The sequence below is a fragment of the Gymnoscopelus microlampas genome (genome assembly GCF_963454915.1).
Source record: "Gymnoscopelus microlampas genome assembly, chromosome: 8".
In the NCBI taxonomy this organism is placed as follows: Eukaryota; Metazoa; Chordata; class Actinopteri; order Myctophiformes; family Myctophidae; genus Gymnoscopelus; species Gymnoscopelus microlampas.
Window position 1 is genome coordinate 12,006,916 of NC_139945.1, and position 11,047 is coordinate 12,017,962.

The window sequence follows — 11,047 nt, forward strand, 5'->3', positions numbered from 1 at the left end:
ACACAATAGTGGCAAGTCCCCGGCTAATCCCGATGATCTGGACATCATAATGGACACCCAATGGATTCTGATCCTCTGTTTGCTTTCCAAATCTAGAGCAAAGTCAGAGTTAACATGAGTGGAGTGATGGATTTGCACGGAAAGATCGTGTTCATTTTCAGGCCTCGTTGGATGATGTGCTGGTAAAACAGATCAAATATGCCGTCACTAAATGCAAGAGTAGAACAGAGAACAGTGTCATATAAACAGGGTTACAACATGGGTTATGGTGGCTTTGGAATGGTTATTATTCATCACCTCAGCTCAGTGGTTCACGGGAGTTGGGAAAGTCCCGGAAAAGACACGCTGTGATTGGCCAGTAGTCGCTTTGAGTGGCAGTTGGGGCAAACGCTCTCCCCAAAACATGATTTACGATTCTGTGCCTATCGGTACATAACTCGGATGGCGCTGAGGCGGCTCGAGTGAACTTCACAACGTTCGGCACCGCGACTCGCTCCCTTTAGCTCACTGGCCGGTGCCTCTTGTGGCTCAAGTTCACTTGAGACGGCATGCCTCCATCGCGGTGAAAAACTATACTTTAGGGCCTGGACCGCTACGCCAGAGGTCTCTCTCCCCATTTCCTGTCAGACTACTATCCTATCAATAAAGGCATAAATGGCAAAAATAAATAAATAAAATAAAATACACTTTATCGGCAAATAAACGAGTCTATGGTTGTTGGAAAAATAGTGGCGGCAGCGGGATTTGATCCCAGGAGGTTGGGGATGGCAGTCTAATGATTGGCGAGGCAAGCCACCGAGGGCTGTATTAGATCAAGCTGATCTAATGAAGCTGACTCACGTCACGAAAGGAAATAGGCCGATTAGGCTCATATGGGCCATTCAACATTCATCGCCTATATCATTATCAAATATTTATCAGCGGACACTGGTCTATTCTACTATACTACTATATATGTCACTTCCACTGACACCAAGACAAAACTGTTATCATGATGACTTTCTACTGGTGAATTTTGCTCTCTTTTTTTTTTTTACATCTTCTTCTCCTTTCCAATGTGTTTTGTGTGGATTCCAGGAACATCAGTTGATGTAGCTTATAGTGGATCTGAGTAAATTATATGAAATACTGAACATGTAGGGCTATTATTCATTAAAACCATTCCACAATACTGGTAAAACTTTGTCTAAATATGGGTATATGAAACTACAAATATTGCCCGCAGTACAGTGCATACTGTAACTCCAACACTATGCAATTATTGTTAAAGGGATATTTCACTTTCAAACATGTTTGGGGTCATTTGTGAGCACCCCAGACAGTTTTTAAGTTGCTTGCATCAGTATTTAGATATTTGATATTCATTTTATCAGACACGCCCCCTTCCTATACAAACCCATTGTAACTTCAAATTCCATTTTAACCATGAGAGATTCATCTAAAACACCCGTCCTTGGTTCTGGTGACTGATATTGTCCTTCTAATGTGTGAGGGGGCCGTGTTTTTACAATTGCATTTCTCAGGTTTGGGTAGGACATATAGGGAGTTGAGCCTGGGAGAGTTAGCTTATGTCTCTACTTATGTAACAATTTACCTTGTTGTTTGTTGACTATAGTTCATGCTTACTCTGCTTAGTCTGATTCCCCCTTGTAAGTCGCTCTGGATAAGAGCGTCTGCTAATAGTAAATTGTAACTGTAGTTACGGCACTCTTTGATCTCACCGCAATGAGATCATGATGGTTAATTTGTCGGGCATGCTTCCTCAAAACCCATTATGAGGATTCAATATTTGGAACTATACAGTACAGTCAGAAACTATACAGTAGTGTTCGGAATTACTGGTCTCCCCAATGGCAAGTGTTACTTCTGCATTCTCCGTGTTCTTGTTATCTCTGGAGAAAAACCGACACAAATTCCAAATCCCAAATCAACTGTAAGTTGGCTTTGGCAATAAAAGATTGAATTTTAAATTATGAATATTCTTTGTCTACAACGGAACTCTCTCTCGATAGCTCTGGGCTAACCCGCTAAAAGTGATGATGTCACTGGCGATAGATACACTCCCCAATCAGAAACACATTTGCCTTTTATAAACGTCGGTGGCATCTATGGTTAGAACTTATCCGTAGATGCAGTCAGCCCACTTAACGGTTAAGTATGTGGGCTGACTGCATGTTGGGAAAGATAAAGCCGGCAGTGCAGATGGTGTTATTTTCCTCTTTCGCAGGGGCGAGGAGGGGGAAATACTGCTGAATCCTGTGGCCACAGACTGGTACAATGATCCTTTGTTCCGTTGATAAGTGTTTACATCTCTGCTGTAGGGTGGCTGTGCTGGCTCAGCTCTCAGATAGTTATCGTCCAATAACCACAGATTGAAGTTGGCCAGCTAGGCCCTTAGGGTGGTCCCGGTGTGCTGCTGCTGTGCTGTAATGCTACAGTGTAATGTCTCGGTTTCATTGACTTGTGATTAATTTAAATCAAATTAAAGCCTGAGCCCTTCATTATTATTAGCTCCGCAGGTGACGTTGTCCATGCAAAGACGGATTTATGAGACTTAGTGTAGTGCAAAACAAATCTGGCAACCTCAACCGCAAGAGTTCAGTTTGAATTGTTCCTGGTGACATGACGAGCTGGCTCAGGTCTGACGTTCCCACCATGGTTCTCCTCCTACTCCTCCTTTGGACCAGTGTTGCCAGATCTTGCGAGAGAAACAAGCAACCAGTTCCATGAAAACAAGCTCAAAATAAGCTACTAGGCCACATGAGCACTTTAAACCTATATACATTGGCTATTTGAAAATAGCAGATCTACAAGCTCACAGCTTGCAGATCTGCTATTTAAAAAAACAAAAAAACAACAACAACTTAATCTTGTTTTGAGGGTCCCTGGTATAACATTTGGGGGGGTCCTTGACATGAAAATGTTTGAGAACCACGTGTTTTAAACTGCATTTAGGAAGCAAGCCCAATAAGCAGCTACACTTTAGAAACAAGGCCAAAAAAACGCAACCCGCACTACCAATATTTACAAGCGACTTCATAGAAAAACAAGCCCAAAGTCGCAAATAATAAGTAGACATGGCAACACTGCTCCGGACCCAAGCGGAGTAGAAAGCAGTCACAACAACGATGCAACGCACCGTGCTCTCTCTCTCTTTCTCTCTTTCTCTCTGTGTTCTCCCAATGGATCTCACTGAATTCTACTGTCAACCACGGCAGAGCAGACATGGCCGGGCTCCAAGGTGCATTACAGACATCCAGACCGCAGGCCAGATGTGGGTTCTCTGTGGTGACATTACTCTGTGTTTGCAAAAGGCAGGGTCCAGCGTGTACGGAACGGAACATCCAAGGAGGCCCGGCACCAGGGGAGAAGTGATGAGTTCTGTTCTGTTCTGTTCAGACCCAGACCAATGCAGCAGGGATGAGTCAATGTTTGGAAGGAGAGAAGCGTGTAAGACGACACTTTGAAAAGAAAGCATGGCTCACACAGTTCACTATGCTTGTCTCTCTGTGTACACACACAGGAACATTTAATTTGTCTCTGAGAGAGGGTGTAATGACTGACCGACAAGGGTCCATTTTACTCAGCGTATTATCTTCCATTCAACCTCTGGATGAATACAGCACTTGTCCATCACGTCGCATCAACAGTGGAACCAAAGGCCCCCGTTGGGGATTTTGTGTTAATCATTGTATACTGTGTGCACTAAAGTATATATTTACAATGAAAGCCTTGTTATTGTGACCATCATAATTCCATTTATCTTCGGTCTATTTGATGGAAGCGCGGCAGATAAATAATGAGCTTATCAATGTAAAATGTTAACAATTATGATTACAGATAAACCTTATGATTTGTCAAAACATCTTTTCAACATCCTTATGGGAAAACTGGACGATATCTCCATTATTACAAGCATTGTACATTTTGTTCACTCGTTGTTTCAGCTAAATCTAGCGAATACCGCGTCTGACCTTACAAAACCGTTTATCATCTAACCTACAGTAAAAGCAAATTATACTTTATTGATCGACTATCGTACAACAAAAATATATATTAAACTGAAAACATATGTTAAACTAAAAACAAGAAAGAATGACATAGATGTCATGGTGGACGGCGCAGCGCCCCCCCCCCCCCCCCCCCCCAAAAAAAAAAAGAAAAAAGTGTTTGGGGGTACAAAAGCATGAAATGAAAAAAAAAATCACACCCTGTGTGAAGGAAGCGGTGCCTTTGGGGCGGGCCTTAACTCATTTCAGTTCGTCCCTATTGGTGGTCTGAGTCCACTTACCAAATTTGTACTTGGTAGCATGCTGCAAACTGGAATGATGGCTGTTTAAAGCCCAGCCAATGGGAAGACAGAGGGGGCGGGGCTTCAGCAATTCATGCTGGTCCCTATTGGTGGTCTAAGTCCACATACCAAATGTGGACTTGGTGGCATGCTGCAAACTGGAGTTAGCTGTTTAAAATCCCGTGCTCATCCCGTGCTCATACGGGCGCTGGGGGTCCCTGGACCCCTCTTTGATAACTTCATCGATTCATGCTCGTGCCTATTGGTGGTCTAAGTCCACATACCAAATGTGGACTTGGTGGCATGCTGCAAACTGGAGTTATAGCTGTTTAAAATCCCGTGCTCATCCCGTGCTCATACGGGCGCTGGGGGTCCCTGGACCCCTCTTTGATAACGTCATCAATTCATGCTCGTCCCTATTGGTGGTCTAAGTCCACATACCAAATTTGGACTTGGTGGCATGCTGCAAACTGAAGTTATAGCTGTTTGCTTCTTTGCCGTGCTCATCCCGCGCTCATACGGACGGACACGGAGACAAAGTCAAGCTTAGAGCGGTTGGCACCGCAAAAAAAAAAAAAAAAAAGGAGGTCTGCGGTTACTTTAGTAGTTACTTACACCAAAAAGTAATGCGTTACTGTGAAAAGTAACTTTTAAGTTCACGTTTTGGCCAATAACTCTTGAACTATATAGGCCAAACATGAATCTGCCTGTTACAGCGCCACCATGAGGCCAGCAGGAGGCTGCGTTAATGACTATTTACCAATGGACCGAATGCCCCCACCCTCCCCCAGGTAAAAATCACTAAATAACGATAGAAAGCAATACATGATTTTTAGCGGTGCCAACCGCTCTAAGCTTGACTTTGTCCGTTTGCGCGTCCGTCCGTATGTTATGAGCACGGGATGAGCACGGCAAAGAAGCAAACAGCTATAACTTCAGTTTGCAGCATGCCACCAAGTCCAAATTTGGTATGTGGACTTAGACCACCAATAGGGACGAGCATGAATTGATGACGTTATCAAAGAGGGGTCCAGGGACCCCCGGCGCCCGTATGAGCACGGGATTTAAAACAGCTATAACTCCAGTTTGCAGCATGCCACCAAGTCCACATTTGGTATGTGGACTTAGACCACCAATAGGGGCCAGTATGAATTGATGAAGTTATCAAAGAGGGGTCCAGGGACCCCCAGCGCCCGTATGAGCACGGGATGAGCACGGGATTTTAAACAGCTATAACTCCAGTGTGCAGCATGCCACCAAGTCCACATTTGGTATGTGGACTTATTTTTTTTTTTTTTTTTTTATTCTTTAATTTTTATCCCACGATTTTGTAACCCCTATTTTTTTCACCCAGTGCCAATGCCTAAGCTGTAATCCTGGGCACTACCTTCCCTCTGCCAACCTAGGGAGGCCAGGGCCGAGCTCATGCCTCCTTCAATGCATGAGAGCCAACTGACCTTCTTGTCACCTGACAGGGGAGAGATTCCCTGGTTGGACGTAGCGCGTGGGGTATGTGGACTTAGACCACCAATAGGGACCAGCATGAATTGCTGAAGCCCCGCCCCCTCTGTCTTCCCATTGGCTGGCCTTCAAACAGCCATAACTCAAGTTCGCAGCATGCTATGGAGTACAAATTTTGTACATGGACTAAAGCCAGCAATAGGGACTAACTGTCATTACTTAAACCCCGCCCCCTCTGTCTGCCCATTGGCTGGGCTTTAAACAGCCATCATTCCAGTTTGCAGCATGCTACCAAGTACAAATTTGGTAAGTGGACTCAGACCACCAATAGGGACGAACTGAAATGAGTTAAGGCCCGCCCCAAAGGCACCGCTTCCTTCACACAGGGTGTGATTTTTTTTTAACACTCATATTTTAATTATTATCATTACAAACTAATAAAATAACCCTTGTTGTGAAAAAAACAAAGTAGTCCTTTAAAGTATCAAAAGTACAGGCCTACTACAATTTCTGCAATTATCAGATTAACAAGCTCACAGTTATTTTCAAATAGCCTATGTATAAAATGAAAATTAGATACATGTTTCATAATATCATAATTTCTATCTGAAAAGTAACTAGTAAGAAAGCTTTCAAGTAGTTGTAGTGGAGTAGTATTATTGGAAGTGGGAAATACTCAAGTAAAGTACAACAACCTGAAAATTGTACTTGTACAGTAAATGTATTTAGTTACTTTCCAATTCCACCACTGTATTTTAGCATACTTCAGTGGTGGAAAATGTACTCACATGTTTTACTTGAGTAAAAGTATCAGTACTACATGGTAGAAGTACTCTGTTACTAGTAAAAGTCTGGTATTATAAATTCATGAAAAGTACAAAAGTATTGGTATCAAAATGTACTTTAAGTACCAAAAGTAAAAGTACAAAAATGTTTGAAAGTAGTTGTGAGCTTAGATCGGCTATGTTCAAATAGCCTACATATAAAATAGGGCTTTGAAATGTGTAAAATAGGACCATTAGTGGCTAATGTATTTTATATAATGTCATAATTCATATCTGAAAAGTAAGTGGTAGAAAGTTATTTATTTTAGTTTGTTTTGTTTTATTTCGTTTGCATTTATCATTGTTATTATGGCTTATTATCAGATGTGGACAGTAACTGATGAATTTGTAAATTTACTTGAGTAGCCTACTGTGTGTGTGTGTGTGTGTGTGTGTGTGTGTGTGTGTGTGTGTGTGTGTGTGTGTGTGTGTGTGTGTGTGTGTGTGTGTGTGTGTGTGTGTGTGTGTGTGTGTGTGTGTGTGTGTGTGTATGTGTGTGTGTGTGTGTGTGTGATTTGTGTGTGTGTAATTTGTAGATAGGGACAACACTAGTTGTCGATGCAAACATAACACTTCAGGTCCCTTTTAGTTAGCGCATAGCAGTGACATATGGTGCCTTTTTGCCTTGAATATTCATGAAAGGCAGAGTGACATGGTTTGTTTTTCGCCTTGAAAACAATGAAAGGCATCCAATGTTGCTATAGTCAGTATGCCTAAATTGTATGTCTTTCATCCACGTTTCCCCATTCAGACAGTATGGCATGAATACAGTCTCAAAGGGGAAACGTTTTTATTGTATTAGGACTCATATATATTATATATACATGTTTTTAGTGTTTTAGTGGTTATTTTGTGCTGCACCACTATAGGCTATAAATATATCCATTTAGTTTACTCGTTTTGAATCAAACCTGCACTAATTTGACTTGTGATAAAAAAAAAGCCATATAAAAAAATACAGCAATTCATTGGTGTGAAAAATAAGTAATGTACTTTTACGTGTACTTAAGTATTTTTAAAAGTATTTACTCTTGATTACTTAAGTATATTTAAAAGCAAGTACTTTTTTACTCTTACTTGAGTAACATTTTGACTGAGCTACTTTTACTTGTAGTGGAGTAAATTTAAGCAGGAAGTATCTGTACTCTTACTCAAGTACTGGGAAAGACTCTACTCTGTCCACCTCTGCTTATTATGCAGGGGCGTCGAATGAAATAACGGCTCTATTGTTAAGTAGTTAATGTGTGAATTACTTTGAAACTAATGGCCAGTGGTCAGTATCACCTCAAGACAATAGTGCGTAAGTATCAACACCAGTCCACAACATATAAATACTAGATCTGTAAGTAAAAGTATTATTGTCATTATTACAATTGTTGTATGACTATTACCTACTTATGTAGGGCTTCTAGCGCCACCCAGTGGGTGTTCGTATTGAGCGCAGGACTGTGTGATTTATGCGAACGGTCTTCTTACCCCCTGTTTTTCAGTAGCGGGGGTCGGGGAGCGGGGTATAGTATAAACTGTTATATTAGATGAGTGAAACAGCTGTCGATACAGTCAATATAAGTAAATCATTATATGATGATAGCCTTAGGACTAACTTTTTTATATTTTTGGGACATTTTGTTATTTTGCACAACACCTTTGTTTGCACAACACGAAACAGCAGAAATTAAATCTGGCGAAAACAGTTGCGTGCATTAAACTTTAAAGGAAACATGCCATAAAATATACAATAAATATCCATTTGCCTAATTCACCACTACTTTTGCGTTTGAAAAGTTACTCCTAAGGCTATCATCATATAATGATTTACTTATATTGACTGTATAATGTCCCAAAAATATAAAAAAGTTACTCCTAAGGCTATCATCATATAATGATTTACTTATATTGACTGACAGCTGTTTCACTCATGATACAATGTCTCTTTTTTATAATATTTTATAATATAACAGTTTATACTTAGGCTGTCTGAAAGTGTAATGTTTAGAGAAATTCTAAGTTTCAAACGCAATACGCAAAAGTAGTGGTGAATTAGGCAAATGGATATTTATTGTATATTTAGACGGCATGTTTCCTTTAAAGTTGGGTAGGTCTAGGGGCGCCCCCGCCCCCCGCTACTGAAAAACAGGGGGTAAGAAGACCGTTCGCGTGATTTATGGTTAATGCGACGTCACTTCCGGTTTGCGAGTTTTATTTTATTTACTTTCTGTATTTAGGCGGATTAGCGTGTGCATCTGTATGAGGAACGTGTTGCCTAAGTGACTGAGTGATTTATATGTTTACTGTGTAATTTTCAGAGGGATAAGTCTGTAGTTTGACAATATATACAGCAGTAACGATGTGGACTGCGCATGCGTCTGTGTGACGACTTCCGGTTTAGTTCCGGTGTAGTTGTAACTGCGACATTCATTTGGCCATGAATATGTTTTTGTCAGTTCCTTATTGTCAGTCCGTTTAACACAATGTTACAATATACGTTTACACGATATAGTCATGTATAGGTCTTGGATTGACTAGTGTCATTTGGTGAGTCTGTGATCGATTGCTGTGGTCCTCAAGCCAGAACACTTTACGTCACATTTGATCTTGCGCGTGCGTACATAGTTGTTTTCGTCAACGACAGACAACGCAACAGTTAGCGTAGATGCTTGGTATGATGAATATGCATGAATAATGGTTATTACTCAATGGGATAAACTCTTTCTTTGTATTCGTATATGTTGCTTATATATCTATGTATGTTGTCGTATGATTGACGTTATTTTCTTTTCGAGTGTTTCTGTGTATTATGCAGTTAATCTACATCTAATGTGGACACCCAAAGCTAAGCTAATGTGTGTGTACTGGTATTTCAAGGCCTGGCAGAGAATAACGCTTCGTTTGTCGTAGTTTAGATTTGCGTTGTGAGCTGCACGTCTGCTATTTGCAAACATTTTTGTACTTTGGGTACTGTAAGCACATTTTAATACTAATAGTTTTACTGAAGCACATTAATTCCGGATCCTTCCTCATAATACACTACTTCTACATCGCAGTATTGATACTTTTACTTAAGTAAAACATTCGATCACTTCTTTCCACCATGCCATTTCATTTATATTTGAATCACGTCAGTTTGCAATGCAATTCATAGCTAAAGATGTATAAACCTGTGTGATATAGTGATGTTATAGAGTACTTCTAACTATAGAGTACTGCTAACTGGGAAAGCAGTCAGCCCACACCATGCCATTTAATTTCTATTTGAATCACCTCAGTTTGCAATGCAATTCATAGCTAAAGGTGTATAAACCTGTGTGACGTTTTATAGAGTACTGCTAACTATTGTACTGCTAACTGGGAAAGCAGCCAGTCCAGCAGGGGCCATTCACACACTCTCTATGTTGTCTTGACAATGACGTTGACTCTAGTACCCCAGATGCGACGACCTGAACGTTGTGGTTGTCCTATGCTTATGCTATGCTAAACAAGTTAAACAACACATATACAGTAACGTAAAAAGGAATACATAGGACAAGAAATTAATGTATATACTATTGCTATAAAACAACAAATGTAGCCTACATGTTTAAGCATACAGATGCATTAACTATGTCCATGTGTATGATGCGACAGATTGAATAGCATATTATTGACTTCATTGATGCCTTATTGTTGTTGTAATGTGTGAACAAGATGGCGCTCAAATATTGTACATTTACATTGAAGAATGTCAGCTTGTATGTAATTGTAATTGTGCTGAGACAGAGTGATTCACTCACACGAAGGTTATTTACCATGCTCGAGCTGTATACAGCCTTCAACTCCAGTCTGCAAATCGGCCCAGTGATCTACAGGAACCACATCTCGTGGCCCACTACCCACGACCTGCGCCCCCAGACCTTCACTTCAGTTCAACATTGGGCATAAATTTAGCAATATTGACCATAATTTCATAAGAGTGCGGGGCTCACACTGAAATGTACAAATTAGCTCAGCTCTTATAGCATGGCTACACGCTATACAGCAGTTGCGTGGGGCTACTGCGTCGTTGGTTTGAGTCATTAGATGACATTGTTATGTTTGTCATATGTTTTGCTCCATGTAAATTTGATTCGTATTATGACTGTTTTCATTGCCCACATTCCATATCCTAAAGGCAATTTACAAGCTCTGATCTATCGCGTTTAGGAGTTCTCCTAACGCTGCCATGACCAATGACTAAATTAGTACAACTAGCTAACAAACAAGTATCTGTTTTATTTAGATTAATTATGTGTGGCAATGTTTAAAATAAATGACGCACTATTTGAAAAGTAATGTGTACATGTGTCTGAAAAAGGTGCGTCTGCAATGAATTACATCAACAATGTTAAAAGGCAACTGCAAAAACAAACTTCCAAATGTATAATCATTTGAAAATAGCAGATCTACAAGCTCACAATGCTTGTAGATCGGCTATTTTCAAATGGCCGAAATGTAT